The sequence below is a fragment of the Giraffa tippelskirchi genome, chromosome 1, assembly GCF_054371585.1.
Source record: "Giraffa tippelskirchi isolate mGirTip1 chromosome 1, T2T-mGirTip1v1.2.pri, whole genome shotgun sequence".
NCBI lineage: Eukaryota > Metazoa > Chordata > Mammalia > Artiodactyla > Giraffidae > Giraffa > Giraffa tippelskirchi.
The window spans coordinates 160,409,673-160,430,299 of record NC_137275.1 but is presented as its reverse complement, the minus strand read 5'-3'; the positions used below and the strand labels follow the sequence as shown (position 1 = coordinate 160,430,299).

General features: G+C 38.5%; 1 long non-coding RNA gene and 1 pseudogene across 2 annotated transcripts in view; one reads left to right on the top strand and one right to left on the bottom strand.

Moving 5' to 3' along the window:
• Positions 1 to 20,627, bottom strand: part of LOC145516332 (histone-arginine methyltransferase CARM1-like) — a 244,702-nt pseudogene that overhangs the window by 61,268 nt on the left and 162,807 nt on the right. The window contains exon 6 of the transcript XR_014061308.1: positions 2,791 to 2,968. The product of XR_014061308.1 is annotated as a histone-arginine methyltransferase CARM1-like (transcript). The remainder of the gene's footprint in view (positions 1 to 2,790; positions 2,969 to 20,627) is intronic.
• Positions 15,232 to 19,243, top strand: LOC145510660 (uncharacterized). Its single transcript, XR_014057178.1, has 4 exons — positions 15,232 to 15,411; positions 17,639 to 17,708; positions 18,022 to 18,926; positions 19,046 to 19,243. It is a non-coding gene; the product is annotated as an uncharacterized LOC145510660 (long non-coding RNA).

Below are 20,627 nucleotides of genomic sequence, written 5' to 3'. Positions count from 1 at the left end.
GCCATGAAATTAAAAGACGCTTGCTCCTTAGAAGAAAAGCTATGACAAATCTAAACAGCACATTATAAAGCAGAGACATCACTTTGCCGATAAAGGTCCGTAAACTTAAAGCTATGGTTTTCCAGTAGTCATGTACAGATATGAGAGTTGGACCATAAAGAAGGCTAAGCACCAAAGAATTGATGCTTTCAAACTGTGGTTCTAGAAAAGACTCGAGAGTCCCATGGACAGTAAGGAGATAAAACCAGTCAATCCTAAAGGAAATCAACCCTGAATATTCATTGGAAGGACTGATGCTGAAGCTCCAATACTTTGACCACCTGATGTGAAGAGCCAACTCATCGGAAAAGACCCTGATGCTGGGAAAGACTGAAAACAAGAGGAAAAGGGGGCGACAGAGAATGAGATGGTTAGATGGCATCACTGACTCAATGGACATGAGTCTGAGCAAACTCTAGGAGATAATGAAGGACAGGGAAGCCTGGTGTGCTGTAGTTTATGAGGCTGCAATGTTTTGGACACAACTTAGCGACTGAACAATAACAACAATCCATACCAATATGGACTTGGTATCCATATTCGTGTTTTGTTGCAGAATATTACATGTTTCATTATGGAGTGTTGCCTCAGATCCCACTGGAGGAGTGAAGTATAACACATGTTGTGTGACTCTACAGTCTTTCCAAAGTCTCCAGATTCTGAATTCTGAAACGTACCTGGCCCCATCAAGGGTCTGGATAAGGGACTGAGGACCTGTATAAATACATCAAGAGGATGGGTTGGGGTGCCTCAACAAGAGAAGGAGTTGCTATATAGGAGAGCTAACTTCTCAACCAGAGGGTGACAAGAAGAGCAACATGATAATTTTACATAGAAATATGTAGTTAAATAATAGAAGCAAAAGAAAAGAGAGCTGAAAAAGAAAAAGCCTTCGGGGAGCAGTCTTGGACGAGGCATGGCAGAGGGTTACTATTTTTCACTGTCTTTTTATTATTATGTGATATTGTAAACTATGTCTTATTTTTATGGAAAATAAAAATAATTTGGAAAAAAATCAATCATCCTTTCCCCCAGGAATGCAAAGGGTAGAAGGCTGATAAAATCAGTATTCATTTCTACTTCTCTAGTTAAAGATACATCACCCAATATAAAATTTCATATATGTTTCTAATATCTGGGGAAAACAGATGCCCAGATATTAAGTCCAAATATTCAGTTTAGGGGGCAGCTTATCAGATACATATTAATTAACTTTGTTTAAAATCTCATCATATGAAGACACCTAACCATTTGAGAAAAATCCAGAAAAAGTATAAAAATTCTTTCTGGAGGCACTGAGGAGGAAATCCAAGCAGCTTTGTTCCTTTGCTTTCATCTCCCATGGTTCAATTTTATCACATGACCACAAGGCTTCCAAGATCATCCTTGGCTGTTTTATAATGGAAATGCTAATGCAGGTTTTAACACTAGGTATACTTTACCTAAGCTTATTTATTTTTGCATGAGTTTTTTAAAAAAATGCCTATTGGTAAATGCCTAATTTTTGAAACATGTAGGAAATTATAGATGAACATCAATCTTTACTTATATGCATATATACCAGGTAATCTGGTTAGTAGCTGTATTTTATTCGTTATCTTGTCTTCATTGGGTATTAGCAGCGAGCCACAACGACGGTAATTTCAAGTAAGTAAAACAGGTAAGGAAGGAGCTGCCATTCTCACTAGAGATACAACTGCTAAACTGGTCAGTTATGTTTCTAACTCTCATTTGAAAAAACATGTGTTATTGGAATACGTCCCCTCTCTGGTGAAGAGTGGAAAGTTAGTGTGTGTGCAAGGAGCTGTGAGTGTGGGTTTCAGGGTCAGACAGATCTAGCGTCAAATCCCCGCCCTGTGACTTAGAGGTCTGTCCTTGCCAAGCTGCTTTCCCTCATGGTGCTTCAGTTTTCCTTTACAAGTGGGGATTGTAATATGTCTCCCACCAAGCCAGGTCTCGATCTTGGCACTATTGACATTTTGGGCTGAATAACTCTTTGATGTGTGGGGGTGCTATCCTGCACATCAAAAGATATTTAGCAAGTCCCTGGCCTACCCCCATAGATGCTGGTAGCACCCCCTTTGCCAGTTATGACAACTCAAAATGTCTTCAGACATCACCAAACATCTCCTGGGAAAGGAGTATAAAATCACCAAGAATCTCTGCAGTAAACCTTCAAATAAACTGAAGGCTTTCATTACTCAAACTTTGTAAGGTTTTCAAAAAATAATTTATACAAAGTCTGCTTAGCACACACAGATATTCGGTCAGCACAAAGAGAATATTGAACTTTATCTTATTATCTCAATTACACGTAGCGATCATAGGGAAACAAACACAGCAGGAAGAGAATACATTAGAAAGAAGGAATGGACACCAGAGACTTTCTCACACTACAGAAGGTCAACACTTGAAAGGCCTTTAGAGATTACTTTTAATAATACAGATGAGGAAGCCAAAGTCAAAAGATCAAGTGTCAGGCCAAGTTAGCTAAGAAAGAAAGTGATTGCATCAGGACAAAAACATATAACTCAGAACTGGTCTTCTACACCATTCTGAACACCACGGCCATCAGGGTCTTTTGGGGACTAGCTCAATTATTATGGGAGAATAAGATGAGTTAGTCAAATACCTGGTTTAACAGAAATATTCTTTCCTCCTTTCTGTAAAGGATTGAATATAGGGGAAGGAAGATGGCAAATCTTACAGAAAAGTTTGCCTACTTTCAAAACCAGGGACTAGTCAGCTCACCATTTGTTTTCAGCCACTCTTTGGAATGAAGGTAACTTTCCAGCATCCTTTCATTGAACAGCATGTATCCCATTGGTTCTGAAATGATCACATCTAAAGCTTTAGGAAGTGAGATTTCTTCAATTTTCCCTGGCAAAACAATGATCTTGTCTGAAAGGCTGTTACTTTCCACTAGCATCTGAAACAGATAAAATGTACCAGTACTACTGTTATGCAGAATCTTATGAAAAGTAAGTTTTATAGATTATGGGTTGGCTGGGTGATATGGATGAGAGGGAAGTGATTTATTTGCTTCTATAATATTATACAGATATTTTCTTACTGTACAAACATTTCATGTTTACTGTAAATGTATTAGAAGATACAGATATGGAACAAATAAAAACATCTATAATCAATGCCACATACAAATAATAACTATTAATAGCTTTATATATACCCTTCTAGACTCTATACAAACATACCCTTATATGCACATACATACTGTATGTGCGGTCTGTGTATGTGTGTGTGAAAGTCAAAGTCGCTCAGTTGTGTCTGACTCTTTGCAACCTCATGGACTATACAGTCCATGGAATTCTCCAGGCCAGAATACTGGAAAGGGTAGCCATTCCTTTCTCTAGGGGATCTTCCCAACCCAGAGATGAACCCAGGTCTCCTGCATTGCAGCAGATTCTTTACCGTCTGAGCCACCAGGGAAGCCCATGTGTGTGTGTATATGCACACGTACTTTGGGGGGATTATTAATGGTTTCAGTCTATTTCCTATTGTTCTACTGGCATTAAGGATGCCCAAGAGTTCTCTACAACAATCTTGTGTAATATAATAATCCTGATCCTTATTAAATCATCCTTTGATCTTTTGATTCCAAAGATAAATAATACCATGCACATTAGCTTTGTGTTAGAAGTACATTTTACAGTTATGTATTCTTTTTTCTTTGATGTCCTCTGTATTGTATTTAATAATTTTGAATTCTCTTGAAAGAAGGACCTTGAAGAGAAATATGGTTATGTATTTCTAATATATTTCTTCTAAATGTCAAATACAATAAGGTGATTATATTATTACATTTATGTCTTTCTACTGCCTGAAAAAATATTTCCTAATAAACATCTTATATGCTCCATCACAAATATATACAGCACATTCCTTTTCAAGCTGTGCTTTCCTGAGATTCTTACATCTTTGCTCGTTGTATTTATACATATTCAGAGACCCTCCATTTTGTATTTTTGCAACTTGACCCTTTCCTCATCCAAAATGCAATATACCAAGCATCTGTCACGATTCAGTTGCATCTTCTCAACTTCTGATCACTTCTTCCCAAGATTAGGATATCCTTCACTCTGAACTCAATCTTCTAGGATGCTGCTCAGTAACATACACCACAAGCTTGTTGAACGTCTTTTCTACCTACATTTTCTTTAAAAGAAATGATGTAGTCTCTAAGGAAAAACAATGAAAACTATTTTGAACATGCCATCCACTTTCAACATCTACCCATGCACAAGGACTCGTGGAATTCCATTCTATTATTGTTCTACACCAGCTTGTCAAGTTTAGGGGTTCATGGACACAAGGCCTAAAGGCTAAGGCTTTAGGTGGCCTGATTTTCTGAGTACATTCTTTTCTCAGGAGAGCCCTTCTCCTGAATGGCTGTAAGCATGGCTCCACGTGGATGACTGTGCACAGCTTCAGGTTTTCTCTTTCGCCTGAGCACTGGCCATTACCTGGCCATTTCCACCAACCTGCTAGGTTATCTCCTCAGTCTCAACAAGTAAAGAGCCCATCTCAAAACTCCTTCTTGAAAACTAGCCATTTATCTAAATTCCTTTAAAATCTTCATATGATCTTGTATTTTCTTAATTCCTTTTTGGTTACCAATGCCACAATCCTCAATATCCTAGAAGCATACACACTTGTTTCCCGTGGACAATTAGTTACTATTTTCTCCTATTTCTACTTTTCAATATGTCTCACTTCCACCTTCTTCTTTCTGCCTGCATCAACTTGTCCTGTTCTTAATAACTTCAAATCTGAAATTTAAAAATAGCAGCTACATAATGAAAATAATAATAGCAGTGCCTACACTTCACAGGCCTGCTTGAGGCTAAAACAAGATAAATCATATTAAGGGTCATGTAAGTATTAAATTACTATTGTCATATTATTGTTATTAAAGAAAAGCGTTCACTAAAAAAGAGAAATATAGATGAGCAAAAGTATGAGAATAAAACTCACTGTATTCCCATCACCCAGACATCAGTCAGTTCAGTTCAGTCTGTCAGTCGTGTCCAACTCTTTGCAACCCCATGAACCACAGCACGCCAGGCCTCCCTGTCCATCACCAACTCCTGGAGTCCACCCAAACCCATGTCCATTGAGTCGGTGATGCCATCCAACCATCTCATCCTCTGTCATCCCCTTCTTCTGCCCTCAGTCTTTCCCAGCATCAGGGTCTTTTCCAACGAGTCAGTTCGTTGCATCAGGTGGCCAAAGTATTAGAATTTCAGCGTCAACATCAGTCCTTCCAATGAACACCCAGGACTGATCTCCTTTAGGATGGACTGGCTGGATTTCCTGGCAGTCCAAAGGACTCTCAAGAGTCTGCTCCAACAACACAGTTCAAAAGCATCAATTCTTCTGTGCTCAGCTTTCTTTATAGTCCAACTCTCACATCCATACACGACCACTGGAAAAACCATAGCCTTGACTAGACGGAACTTTGTTGACAAAGTAACATCTCTGCTTTTTAATATGCTGTCTAGGTTGGTCATAACTTTCCTTCTAAGGAGTAAGCATCTTTTAATTTCATGGCTGCAATCACCATCTGCAGTGATTTTGGAGCCCAGAAAAATAAAGTCAGCCACTGTTTCCACTGTTTCCCCATCTATTAGCCATGAAGTAATGGGACCAGATGCCATGATCTTAGTTTTCTCAATGTTGAGCTTTATGCCAACTTTTTCACTCTCTTCTTTCACTTTCATCAAGAGGCCCTTTAGTTCTTCTTCACTTTCTGCCATAAGGGTGGTGTCATCTGCATATCTGAGGTTATTGATATTTCTCCCGGCAATCTTGATTTCAGCCTGTGCTTCCTCCAGCCCAGCGTTTCTCATGATGTATTCTGCATATAAGTAGGGTGACAATATACAGCCTTGACGTACTCCTTTTCCTATTTCCAGACATAAGCAGAGTATATTTCCTAGCATAATTTTGAGAGCATCTCTGTTTATAAAAATGTGTACTTTTGTAGTAATATTTCATAACCTTTTTATATGTAATATGTTTTAGACCAGTTTTCTGAATATTTCTACATCATGGTATACACATTAAAAGTAACATTTTTATGAATAGTAGGGTGAATAGGGAAGGATGCCTGCCGTTTTGAGACATTTAACCTGTGGGTTCATGCCCCATGAGATCCTGACCATCTCCCAAGAAGGCAAAGGGCACCAAAACACTCTTCCTGGCACATTTTTCCAGAAGCTCTGTTTTTGACATCTTTCCATGAACTGCTCTAGAACATAATTTTATTGAAGTACTATACAGTACTTCATAATATACTTTGATTCACTAACCAATACTATGCTACTGGATATTCAAGTTATATCAAATGTTTCATTATTACAACAGTATATTGACAAATAATAATGCTATTAAATCTGGAGACATACTTCTTACAACTCTGTTTCAAAGTTAAAGGGTCCAGAACTTTTAACGGTTTCAGGTTCACACTGTCCCTTTGCCTCATGGAAAGGTGATTCCATTTCTAAATTACAAGCCCTTTCTAAATTCCACTTATGGGGTGTGAGGGTGTCTACATAACTTCAATGTACAAAACTGCTTCATCAATTTGGACCAGGATGTTGGAAGGAAAACTTTTCTGGGTAAATTTTGCTGGAGGGACTAATAAGATAGGATGGTCAAGGGAGTGTGACATCCACTCTACATGGAGATTTTACAGAGAATAATCAGAGACTCTTAAACCCTCAGGAAGATCAGACGTCTAAGAAGACTTGAGAGAGAGGATGCTATGAGCTGTCAGAAGGGTGATTTGAGGTTCACAGGAAAGAATCTGAGTCTCACTATTCTCACAGGTAAAAAAGGACATACCACATATGTGTAAGTGATCAAACAGGCTTGCCTTTGGGCCACTGCATCTTGTGACTTATTTTTTCCTTAATTTTAAAACAATTTATTGGAGTATAGTTGCTTTACAATGTTGTGTTAGTTTTTACTGTACAGCAAAGTGAATCAGCTGTAACATATATATATATCTGCACTTTCTGGATTTCCTTCACATTTAGGTCACCAAGTGACTTCTTCCATTTTTGACTAGATTCAAAGAACACTAGATCAAGAACATGAAGATACAGATTCTAGACCTGCCATTACCATCAAAGAGCTGTGTGCCCTTGGGGAAGTCACTTAAACTCTCTACATTTGTTACCCTCTTGAAAAATTAGAGTTCAAAATTGAGTCATTTTAAGACTCCATCTAGTTATATAATTTCATGATTAGAAGAAAGCAAAATTTCTGCAGTCTATTCCAGGAATCCAGGAACACAAGGAGTTTCATGATCAAATATTATTGGAACTTCGTTATAATGCATATTCCCTCTTACAAATTTAGAGAGTTCATTACCATATTAATAGATTCAAAAAATCCTGCTGAAAACTGGTCTGGCTAAATCAAAGATATCCAAACTTATTTGAGTACTTGACGGTTTTTTTCTTGAATGTTTATCTCCGACAGATCAATCTTTAAGAAACAATATAACTAGTTATTTGATAATCCTAGGTTGCAAAGGAGAAAAGGAAAGATATACCCATTTGAATGCAGAGTTCCAAAGAATAGCAAGGAGAGATAAGAAAGCCTTCCTCAGTGATCAGTGCAAACAAACAATGGAAAAAAAAAGAATGGGAAAACTAGACATCTCTTCAAGAAAATTAGAGATACCAAGGGAACATTTCATGCAAAGATGGACACAATAAAGGAGAGAAACAGTATGGATCTAACAGAAGCAGAAGATATTAAGAAGAGGTGGAAAGAATACACAGAAGAGCTATACAAAACACATATTCACGACCCAGATAATTACGATGGTGTGATCACTCTCCTAGGCCAGACACCCTGGAATGTGAAGTCAAGTTTGCCTTAGGAAGCATTGCCATGAACAAAGCTAGTGGAGGTGATGGAATTCCAGTTGAGGTATTTCAAATCCTAAATGATGATGCTATGAAAGTGCTGCACTCAATATGTCAGCAAACTTGGAAAACTCATCAGTGGCCACAAGACTGGAAAAGGTCAGTTTTCATTCCAATCCCAAAGAATGGCAATGCCAAAGAATGCTCAAACTACCGCACAATTGCACTCATCTCACATGCTAGTCAAGCAATGCTCAAAATTCTCCAAGCCAGGCTTCAACAGTACATGAAACATGAACTTCCAGATGTTTAAGCTGGATTTAGAAAAGGCAGAGGAACCAGAGATCAAATTTCCAACATCCATTGGATAATTGAAAACACAGGAGAGTTCCAGAAAAACATCTACTTCTGCCTTATTGACTATGCCAAAGCCTTTCACTGTGTGGATCACAATAAACTGTGGAAAATTCTTCAAGAGATGGGAATACCAAACCACCTGACCTGCTTCCTTAGAAACCTGTATACAGGTCAGGAAGCAACAGTTAAAAATGGACATGGAACAATGGACTGGTTCCAAATGGGAAAGGGGCACATCAAGGCTGTATATTGTCAACCTGCTTATTTAAATTATATGCAGGGTACATCATGAGAAACACTGGGCTGGAGGAAGCACAAGCTGGAATCAAGATTGCCGGGAGAAGTATCAATAACCTCAGATACACAGATAACACCACCCTTATGGCAGAAAATGAAGAAGAACCAAAGAGCCTCTTGATGAACGTGAAAGAGGAGAGTGAAAAAGTTGGCTTGAAACTCAACGTTCAGAAAACTAAGATCATGGCATCTAGTCCCAACACTTCATGACAAATAGATGGGAAACAATGGGAACAGTGAGAGACTTTATTTTTTTGGACTCCAAAATCACTGCAGATGGTGACTGCAGCCATGAAATTAAAAGATGCTTGTTCCCTGGAAGCAAAGCTATGACCAACCTAGACAGTATACTAAAAAGCAGACAGATTACTTAGCCAACAATGGTCTATCTAGTCAAAGCTACCATTTTTCCAGTAGTTATGTATGGATGTGAGAGTTGGACTATAAAGAAAGCTAAGTGCCAAAGAATTGATGCTTTTAACTGTGGTGTTGGAGGAGACTCTTGAGAGTCCATTGGACTGCAAGGAGATGAAAGCAGTCAGTCCCAAAGGAAATCAGTCCTGAATATTCATTGGAAGGACAGATGCTGAAGCTGAAATTCCAATACTTTGGCCACCTGATGTGAAGAACTGACTCATTGGAAAAGACCCTGAGGCTGGGAAAGATTGAAGGCAGGAGGAGAAGGGGACAACAGAGGATGAGATGGTTGGATGGCATCACCGACTCAATGGACATGGGTTTGGGTGGACTCTGGGAGTTGGTAATGGGCAGGGTGGCCTGGCGTGCTGCAGTCCATAGGGTTGCCAAGAGTTGGACACGACTGAGCGACTGAACTGAACTGAGGTTGAAAATAATTCATTGATAGAGATATTTGAAGATAGAACATAAACTCAATCAGTAATACCTCCTAGACACAAGAGTAGCTAATTCCAGATGTGAGATGCATTCTATTCTGAGTCAGTCTTGCTGCCTTACTTGCTCTTTGGTAATCAACAGCTAGTTGTTATGTTAACCTGTCACTTTGGACCCCATTCTTCCAAAACTAAATCCCATAGAACTATCCTTTCTAGAGAATACATACCTAATATCCAGCAAGAGACTATGTTATACTCAAATCATACATAACCATTTTGGAAAACCATCTGCCATTACTTGATAAAGCTGAAGATGTCTATAACTTAGAAATATCACTCCCATAAATACAAATTCTAGAGAATTTTTTGAACATGTGTACAATATAACCTATACCAAAACTTTATAATAATATTGGTAATTATAATTTTAAAAACTAAATAAACAGGATTTACTAACTGATAGGGAAGTGAATGAATAAATGCTGTTATATTCATATTATGAATACTACTGAACAGTGAGAAAGAAAGAACTAGAGGTTTTCATGCTAACAAATTAATTTCATAAGCAGAATTTTATGGAGGTAAAGAAATAGGTTGCTGAAGAATATACACTGTTTCCTTTTACTTGAAAAGTCAACTGTATCCAAAAGTAAACTGTATTGATTAGGATATACTATATTATTCTTAAAAACTCTTCTACCCTAACATGCTGGTAACTTTTAGCAGTGAAAAGAGGGTATGAAATTTGGGAGATGCATAAAGGAATTTTAATACACAGTTATATTATTCTAGCTGTTACACTGCATTGTGGGCATATATGTGGTTTTTATATTTACATTCACCTTTATTTCTGGATGCAAGAGTATTCTATAATAGGAAGTACTTTTAATAGAAAAGTTTGAGGTAATGACAATAAATGCAAATTTTAAAAAACAAACTGATTTTTGCAATCAGAAGATAACACATATGAAAGACAGACTTAAAACAAAGCAGCATAAAGGTACTTAATGTCTCTGAAGAACAGAAAAATCACTCGAAGGTATATTAAAATCCCCCTGAATAAAAAAACTAAATCCATTAACAGAAAAAATACACAGTGCTCATAAGAAAATGTCATACAGTAATAAAACATGGAAATATATTCTGCTTAAGATTTTAAATTTAAAGAAAAAAAATTACTGGGGTACCCATGCAGAAAAAAAAATCACCCTAAAAGTGAAAGAAAATCAGGCTGGCGTCAGACTGCTCTATACTCATACTCATTTTAAAAAGACAATGGAACAACATACGCAAAATTTAGAAACAAAAATCTGTGATCAAAAGATTAAATCCAAAAATAATAATAATAATAAAAGATTAAATCCAGAGGAGGTACTATTCATATTTTCAACATGAGAAAACTCAGGATAGCACACATAAGACCTTCCTCAAAAACTGATTTACCAAAAACAAAAAATAAATAATTTATGTAATTGAGATATGAATTAAACAAAGAATTTGGTAATAAAGAAGTTATATAGTTATATACAAGAAAGATATATCCATCTGAATGCAAAGTTCCAAAGAATAGCAAGGAAAGATAAAAAAAAAAGCCTTCCTAGGTGATCAATGCAAAGAAACAGAGGAAAACAATAGAATGGGAAAGACTAGAGATCTCTTCAAGAAAACTGGAGATACCAAGGGAACATTCAGCAAAGATGGACACATTAAAGGACAGAAAACAGTATGGATCTAACAGAAGCAGAAGATATTAAGAAGAGGTGGAAAGAATACACAGAAGAGCTATACAAAAAAGGTCCAGAGAACCATGATGGTGTGATCACTCACCTAGAGCCAGACATCCTGGAATGCAAAGTGAGGTGGCCTTGGGAAGCATCACTACGAACAAAGCTAGTGGAGGTGATGGAATTCCAGTTGAGCTGTTTCAAATCCTAAAAGATGATGCTATGAAAGTGCTGCACTCAGTATGCCAGCAAATTTGGAAAACTCAGCAGTGGCCACAGGACTGGAAAAGATCAGTTTTTATTCCAATCCCAAAGAAAAGCAAATGCCAAACAATGTTCTAACTACCACACAACTGCACACATCTCACATACTAGCAAAGTAATGCTCTAAATTCTCCAAGCTACGCTTCAATAGTATGTGAACCGAGAACTTCTGGATGTTCAAGCTGGATTTAGAAAAGGCAGAGGGACCAGAGATCAAATTGCCAACATCCGTCGGATCATCAAAAAAGCAAGGGAAATCTAGAAAAACATCTACTTATTCTTCATTGACTACACTAAAACCTTTGACTGTGTGGATCACAACAAACTGTGGAAAATTCTTCAAGAGTTGGGAATATGAGAGCACCTTACCTGCCTCCTGAGAAATATGCATTCAGGTAAAGAAACAACAGTTAGAACCAGACATGAAACAATAGACAAGGCTATATATAGTCACCCAGCTTACTTAACTTGTATCATGCAAAATGTCAAGCTGGATGAAGCACAAGCTGGAATAAAGATTGCCAGGAGAAATATCAATAACCTCAGATATGCAGATAACACCACCCTTATGGTAGAGGGTGCAAAGAGGAACTAAAAAGCCTCTTGATGAAAGTGAAAGAGGAGAGTGAAAAAGCTGGCTTAAAACTCAAACTAAGATCATGGCATCCAGTCCCATCACTTCATGACAAACAGATGGGGAAATAATGGAAACAGTGACAGACTTTATTTTCTTGGGCTCCAAAATCACAACAGATGGTGACTGCAGTCATGAAATTAAAAGATGCTTGCTCCTTGAAAGAAAAGTTATGACCAACCTAGACAGCATATTAAAAAGCAGAGACATTACTTTGCTGACAAAGGTCCATTTAGTCAAAGCTACGGCTTTTCCAGTAGTCATGTATGGATGTGAGTTGAACCATAAAGAAGGCTGAGCGCCAAAGAATTGATTTTGAAGTGTGGTGTTGGAGAAGACTCTTGAGAGTCGCTTGGACTGCAAGGTGATCAAACCAGTCAATCCTAAAGGAAATCAGTACTGAATATTCATTGGAAGGGCTAATGCTGAAGATCGAATACTTCGGCTACCTGACGAGAAGAACTGACTCATTGGAAAAGACCCTGATGCTGGGAAAGATTGAAGGCAGGAGGAGAAGGGGATGACAGAGGATGAGATGGTTGGATGGAATCACCGGCTCAATGGACATGAGTGTGAGTAAGCTACAGGATCTGGTGATGCACAGGGAAGACTGGAGTGTACCAGTCCATGGGGCCACAAAGAGTTGGACATGACTGAGTGACTGAACTGAACTGACAGGAGGAAGGTGGAGCTATGGGAACACTGATGATTTCACTTCTCTTATAGGAAGGAGTGAATTTTTATAATGACGTTTAAAAAGATTCAGTTTCTTAATATTTTCCAAAACTTTACAGGAATCCATCAGGAAGCAATTTCTCTTCAATTTTTTTTTTTTTTTTTATTGGAGCTGGTTTTAGAAAAGGCAGAGGAACCAGAGATCAAATTACCAATATCCGCTGGATCATCGAAAAAGCAAGAGAGTTCCAGAAAAACATCTATTTCTGCTTTATTGACTTTGCCAAAGCCTTTGACTGTGTGGATCACAATCAACTGTGGAAAATTCTGAAAGAGATGGGAATACCAGACCATCTGACCTGTCTCTTGAGAAACCTGCATGCAGGTCAGGAAGCAACAGTTAGAACTGGACATGGAACAACAGACTGGCTCCAAATAGGAAAAGGAGTACGTCAAGGCTGTATATTGTCACCCTGCTTATTTAACTTATATGCAGAGTACATCATGAGAAATGCTGGGCTGGAAGAAACATAAGCTGGAATCAAGATTACCGGGAGAAATATCAATAACTTCAGATATGCAGATGACACCACCCTTATGGCAGAAAGTGAAGAAGAACTAAAGAGCCTCTTGATGAAGGTGAAAGAGGAGAGTGAAAAAGTTGGCTTAAAGCTCAATGTTCAGAAAACTAAGATCATGGCATCTGGTCCCATCACTTCATGGGAAATAGATGGGGAAACAGTGGAAACAGTGTCAGACATTATTTTTTTGGGCTCCAAAATCACTGCTGATGGTGATTGCAGCCATGAAATTAAAAGACGCTTACTCCTTGGAAGGAAGGTTATGGCCAACCTAGATAGCATTATTTAAAAGCAGAGACATTACTTTGCCAACAAAAGTCCGTCTAGTCAAGGCTATGGTTTTTCCAGTGGTCATGTATGGTTGTGAGAGTTGGACGGTGAAGAAAGCTGAGCGCCGAAGAATTGATGCTTTTGAACTGTGGTGTTGGAGAAGACTCTTGAGAGTCCCTTGGACTGCAAGGAGATCCAATCAATCCATCCTAAAAGAGATCAATCCTGGGTGTTCATTGGAAGGTCTGATGTTGAAGCTGAAGCTCCAATACTTTGGCCACCTCATGCGAAGGGTTGACTCATTGGAAAAGACCCTAATGCTGGGAAGGATTGGGGGCGGGAGGAGAAGGGGACGACAGAGGATGAGATGGTTGGATGGCATCACCGACTCGATGGACATGGGTTTGGGTAGACTCTGGGAGTTGGTGATGGACAGAGAGGCCTGGCGTGCTGCAATTCATGGGGTCGCAAAGAATGGGACACGACTGAGCGACTGAACTGAACTGATAGTTTATTTTCTATGTTGTGTTAGTTTCAGGTATACAGTAAAGTGAATCTGTTACACCTTTATCCACTCTTTTTTATAGTCTTTCCCATATAGGCCAGTATAGAGAACTGAGTAGAGTTACCTGTGCTATACAATAGGTCCTTATTAGTTATCTATTTTATATATAGTAGTGTGCATATGTTAATCCCAGTAGGAAGCAATTTCTTTTTATGTGAAGGACTTATTCAAAGTTAAAACAATTTCTCTTTTATTCTTAGTTTCTTTTCCTTGTTAAATTCAACAAAATTCAATATGTTTTTTATTCAAAACATTACAGATCAGATAATCTGATTTTTCTAAAAATATTTCTGTCTATCCATTCTTCTCCTTGTATATTTAGATAGAAAAATGTCTGAAATGTGGATTCAAGTGATATTAATGATAATTATTATAGGGGTTTAAATTTTTCTTCTTTGCTAAATTTCTCAATTGCTTAATTTCTTTATTAGAAGGCATTATTTTTATAAATACAGCTAAATGATTTTTCTTTAAAGATAACTATTAGTAAAACTAGGAATCTAAGCAAATATAACTGTCTCCTCTCTTTTCTGAGATCCCACAGAAATACAGGAAATGAAATAAATCAGAAAGAAACTTTAATATGCATGTACATTAAAAAGAACTATCAAGAGAGGAGAGAATCTGAGAGAATTCTGTAAGATAGAAAGCAGATTGGATTGGACTGATGGAAAAAACCGAGCACATTTTTCTGAACCCCTAAATTTCAGAGCTAAGGACAGCTTTCTATAAGGCAGTTTGGGAGGAAAACTTTCAAATTTCAAGTCATCAAATGTCAAGAGCAGAAGAGCCCATGGGATCACTATCTAGGCTAGTATGTCCACCCTCCCACCCATCTTAGGAATACGGACTCTATGAGACTGGCCTCGGTGGCTTTTGTTCCTGGCTAAAGCTCTTAGCAAGGCTTTTGTGGTACGTCCTAGCAGGAATCCTAATGTGGATTTTAAAGCCCAAAAGAAAAACACAGAAGAGCTTGGGTAACTTTGGGTCCCAATGGGAAGAAAATTATGAGGCGGTGCCACCCAAAGTTCCATTCCCAAGGATAAAGCTCTTACTGTGGCAACAGTGCAGGTCACTAAGCTACCAGTGAGCTACACACACATCCATGTACACATACAGGGAAGCTCACCTGCCAGCACATCTCCACGGAGCAAAGGCTTTGATCTGCTCTCCCTGTTAAGGGGGAGATGTGTTGGAGACACAGACTCACACTCTCTGTACTAAGCAACCTAGTCCTTCATCAGCTCAGAGTGAGTAAACAAGGATTTCTAAACATTGGAGGAAAGTAAATAGCATGAAAGAGAAAGTTGGAGAGTAACAAATAGAACAAATGACTCATAAGGAAACATCACTATTTTTAAAAAATGACTAACCTCAGAGAGGTGAGATTTTATAGCCATAAAACCACAATAGGCTGCTATAAAATTAAGAATATGATTACTAGAAAATAAATTCAGGTGGTAAACTGTCAAAACTTAAGACCAAGATAGTGAACTGTAAGATAACTTTGAAAAAATCTGAGAACAGAGCAAACTCAAAGAGACAGAAATCATAAAAGAACAGTCAAATTGACATAGGTATAATATCAATAGTTAAATAAATAATAGAAAATATCCCAAAACTCAAGAAAGATCTTAGTCTTCAAACTGAAAGAGCTTACTGAGAATGACACAGAGTAGACAGTTTAAAAAGTTAGCTCACATCTAAATACATAACGGCAAATTTGACAACCCCAGCAATTACGCTGGTAAAGAATCCACCTGCAATGTGGGAGACCTGGGTTTGATCCCTGGGTTAGAAAGATCCTCTGGAGAAGGGAAAGGCTACCCACTCCAGTATTCTGGCCTGGAGAATTCCATGGACTATACAGTCCATGGGGTCACAAAAAGTTGGACATGATTGACTGAGTTTCACTTTCACTTTCAGGAATTATGACAAAGATCCCTAAAGCTTTTAAAAAGTCACAGCTTCTGATGAACAAAAATTATACTGATGCCAGAATTCTCACCAGCAGCACAGGCCATTAGCAGACAACAAAGTAAGTTCAGAGGGAAAATGACTTTTGAGCCCCAAATCCAAAAACTTTGAGGAAATAGAAAACTTTTTTAGATATAAAAGCCTCAAAGATTTTGTGTGTCACAGTGAAAAAATACAAGGAATTAGTCAAGAAGAAAAACAAATATAAGAAATATTTCCTGGCGGTCCAGTGATTGAGACTTCGCCTTCCAATGAGGGGGGTGGGTTCAATCCCTAGTTGGGGAGGTAGAAGCCCACACGTCTCATGGACAAAAGGCTAAAACATAAAACAGAAACAATACTGTAACAAATTCAACAGAGACTTAAAAATGATCTACCTCAAAAAACTTCTTTTTAAAAGAAAAGGGATAACATAGATAACAACAATAGCAAAGATAGAAGAAACAGTGGCAATCTGAGTATAAACTAGAGGAAGAGTAGAAATCTGAAAAGAAATAAGAATTATACCCATTTTTAATGAATAGCACATTCTTCCAGACTAGCAAGAGTTCAGTGTCACAGGATTCTTTTTCTATTAGTCTACGAAACTAGTTGGTTCCATAATGAAAGGTATTTATATGGTCATTATACTTAATACACTTTTTGTACAGGGGGTAAATTTTCTGATGCAATCTATAAACAAAGCAATACTTAGTGAACTACATATTCTAAATCTTGACTATCTAGAGATAATACAACCAAACAAAATTGGGAGTTACATAGAAGAGGAAAGTTCTTCCTCTATTATACTGGGAGTCAGCAGTACATCCAGAGTAGATAGCTCAGGAAACAGAAATATGAATATCATGATATAAAGTTATCACGGTCATCAGCTAAAACAATTAAAACCAGAAGGTCGCAGTAGATCACACTGGGAAATGTGATCAGGCACAAGAGGAATGGGTGGGAGAACACTGTTTTTTATTTTACACACTCGTATACAGTTTGACTCCCCTTCCTCATGTTCAATATTTCTTTAATTTTAAAAAGTCAATGAGCAGTCCCTCAAACAACAGAATACCTAAAACAATCCTTTGGTTCTCTCCTTTTAACCCCATTCCTTAGTGAACAATTCTGAACGTCTGCTTAAATATTTTAAAAAGTCCTATTCACCTTACTTTTAAAAAACTCAGTGACTTTAGTTTACTGAAACAGAGTATTTATGCTAAAGTTCTTCCTAACTCACTGTTTGGACCCCGTCATTTTAGAACTTAGGAAACTGAGTCCTGGGGAGGTCAGTGTCCAAGCCAAGGACATGTTACAAGGCAGTGGCAGATGTATGGGGCTTTGGCAGTGGCAGATGTATGGGGCTTTGGCAGTGGCAGATGTATGGGGCTTTAGTGGTGTATAGCTATCCATAACTGTTATCAGAGGCAGTAGTATCATGGGTTGGCTTTCTGAGAAGGTTCAGAGGAAATACCTGTGGTAACTGTCCCCCCCCTTCTCCTCTCCGTTCCTTAGTGTACAGCTGCCTCCTGCCTGCAATCAAGGTGAACACTAAGCATCACATATCACCCTTCTTAGGCCACTGGTATGTCATTACTGGTGTGCAGATATCAGGGCCTCCTGGAATCTGTGGTTAAGAAAGGATAAACGGGCCTCTGGAGGAACCAGTCAGAGCTCTGAGTACAAAAATCCTTTGCAAACAAGAACTATTTGGCAGGGTCAATGAGGACAACACACAGAGCGAGACAGACAAACAGTGACTGACAGAATGATGGGAAGGAGAGGCAAAGAGAAGGACCTTTTTCCTGTTTCTCTTAAGGGTGACTTACGGGGACAGGGCTTGTGGGGTTTGGAAGTTTCTTTGCACTGGGTGATTATACACCCCTTTACCACTGCAGGATCTCCAAAGGTGACATAAGGAAATAACATGAAGCCTCTGTGAGGGAAATGCTACTAATTCTACAGCATGGCCGCCAATAAGAACAAAAACGTCCTGGCAACTTTAAAACACATCGTTGTTTCCCTCTAATGATGTTCCAGGATGCTCAAGGCCTGGGAAAGAAGAACATCCAGAAGGCAGACAACCTGTGTAAACTTGGAAAGGATGCTTTGACCAAGTTATAAAATAAGCACTAAGAAATATGTCTGCAGAAGCAACTCAGAGCTGTGTGTATGTGTGTGTTGGGGGGAGGGAGGGTTTGTACCTTTATATATCCTATTAGCCAGCTAATTTTCCCTCCATGGGAAGGTAAGTTGTCCCCTGCAGACTGCAAGTTTCTGACAGCAGTTTCCATGCCTACTGTGCTCATCCAGCAGAGTATCTGGCACATGAAAGGCATCGGGTAAGTATCTGTTAATTAGCTCACTAAAGGGGACATGGCAGCCTTTGGAATTCAGTCTCCACCTCAGTTTGAAAAGATGATTCTGTGTGCTTCTCTTCCTCTTTGCAGATGAATGGAAGGTAGGTAGGTAAAAGGGGTCTGGGGGATATTCTTTATGTCTCTCTAAATGCTGGAACATTTGACAACAGAGAAAGGGTAATTCAGGTATGTCAGGAAAAGGTTTTTTTTTTTTTTTTAAGAATTTTTTGATGTGGATCATTTTCAAAGTCTTTATTGAATTTGTAACAATATTGCTTCTGCTTTATGTTTTGGTTTTTTGCCCCCCAGGCATGTGGGATCTTAGCTCCCTGACCAGGTGTTGAACCCACATCCCCAGCATTGGAAGGCAAAGTCTTAACCACTGGACCACTAGGCAATTCCCAGGAAAAGCTGTTAATCTATATTTTAAAATGGACAAAAAGGTTACTGAGTGTCCTGTGCAGTATAACCTTTCAGGGTGTTCTTCACCTTTCAGAGTCTTAGAGTTATTTTTCAACTCTGTAAGAAAACTAATGATGATGCAAGTACTTCTTATCCTTAGAAACTGAATGGAATTATATCTGGAGGAATCTGAACGATGACTGCCCTACAGATGGACCAGTCTTCCATCTATGTATAAATTCTTTCCAGAGTTCCTTATTGCCTACATATGTGGTTCCTTGAGGTCGCCTTTGAACAGGTTTAACATCTTACTAGTTTACCTATTCATGAGTTAAATAAAGTATCTGTCACATGTTAATATCTGCATGAGAATCATGTCTTTATCTTTGTAAAAAATTCTCTTTTAGAATTTTAATACACTATTTTTCACTTTAGTTCCAGGACATAATTTATTGTCACCTCATCATGACTTTTCCTCTTTCCTTGTAGGTGTAATGCACAGCACATTAACTATGAGTATACTTGCTTTGGAGACGACTGACCTGCTCTCCTTCTCTATCTCCTAGTAATCTTGGTCAAATTAATTAATCTCAAGCCTTGGCTTCTATATATGTAGAACAGGACTAATATTAGCAGTTACTTTATGGGTTGCTCTGAGACAATGAGTTAATACAGGAAAAACGATTATACATGGCTTGGTAAACAGCAAGTGCACAACAGATGCACTATTAATACTCTTTTATTGCCCTGTGGTGGGTGAGCCAGACTTTCAGTGATCACTGTCCAGTAAGAATGGGAGGGTAGAAGTGGACAGCTGGTCAAGTCACCAGGCAGCGATTCTCCTAGATCGTAATTTTTCCTTTCCACGCATTCCCTGGAAAGTCCCAAGAAATGTATAGTCTGTGTGGTAACTGTTAGTTGCCTATCCAAATCCATTCTTGCCTTTCACCTTATTAATAAAATGCCTAACATTACTGTTGGCAAGAATGTACCAACTGAAATACTTTACAGTCTAGCCACTCTTGCAGCAAAGTGTGGCTAATGACTAAGTTCTGACCTTTGAGATGAGCACATAAATTTGCTGGGAGAGACTTCCTGGGAGGTTCCTTAAAAGGGGGAGGAAAAGCTAGGGAAAGACAATTTTGAGTCCCCCCCTTTATCCATCTTATGGCCTAGAACATGGATTTCTTGGCTGAAGCTCCAGCTGTCATCTTGGATGTTGAGGTGACTTGCAGGAGATAAGCTGTGTACTAAGACAGTGAGCAGGAAGATGCAAGCAGCCTGGGGTTAAACAAATTTTGTGTAGCTGCCACAGTGATTTAGGTTCCCTCAATCAGACTTCTTTCACATAAGATAAAAAAATGTTCCTCTGTGTTTAAGTCACTGTTAATTTGCATTTTGTGTCAGTTACATGGAGGTGAACTAACTGATAAACACTGTCCTGTTCAGACCAGGGGCATCTTAACAATGTGAGTCATAATGAAACCATGGAGTCTGAGAACTCAGATCTGTTTCTACCCTCTGCTTTTAGCTGGGCTACTTGCTGGATCTGAGGGAGCACACAGTAGGAGAGGACTCACGTCAACAGGTAGAGGGTCTCCCCTTCTGTCCATGCCTCCACTTTTACAAATGAGTCATTTCCCCAGGGAGGACGTTTTTCCATCCATAGCAATCTTCAAGACTGAGTCTCTGATGCAATTATAGAATGAAAATGCTAAATGAAATGATAAATGTTAGCATAT